Source organism: Hippocampus comes, unplaced genomic scaffold (assembly GCF_001891065.2).
Source record: "Hippocampus comes isolate QL1 unplaced genomic scaffold, H_comes_QL1_v1.1 scaffold147, whole genome shotgun sequence".
Taxonomy (NCBI): Eukaryota; Metazoa; Chordata; class Actinopteri; order Syngnathiformes; family Syngnathidae; genus Hippocampus; species Hippocampus comes.
This window is the reverse complement of record NW_017805009.1, coordinates 42539-42981: the sequence shown is the minus strand read 5'-3', so window position 1 is coordinate 42981 and position 443 is coordinate 42539.

Below are 443 nucleotides of genomic sequence, written 5' to 3'. Positions count from 1 at the left end.
TCTCTCTCTCTCTCTTTTTCTCTCTCTCTCTCTCTCTCTCTCTCTCTCTCTCTCTCTCTCTCTCTATATATATATATATATATATATATATATATTCTCTTTCTATAATCACAATGCAGCACTGGCTCCATATGACTTTGCTTCTTCATTGTGTACCCAGCACTGTTTTCAATAAAGGACCATAAATTGAAAACATAGACTGCCACATATACACTGAAGAGATCAGCCCTTTGGTGTGTGTTCTTCATGAAACTAGAGTCATGGTGTCACGGATCATTACGGATGTGTGCATCAGAGGAGACAATAGTCTAAAGGAGGGAGAGAGGGTGACTAAAAAGGGCTGTAGGGCAGCAACAAAAGTTCAGACAAAGGTGCAGATCTTATTTTTAACATCAGTTTAATGATTGAGATTGGAATGGAAATGTAAATATAATTTCATCATG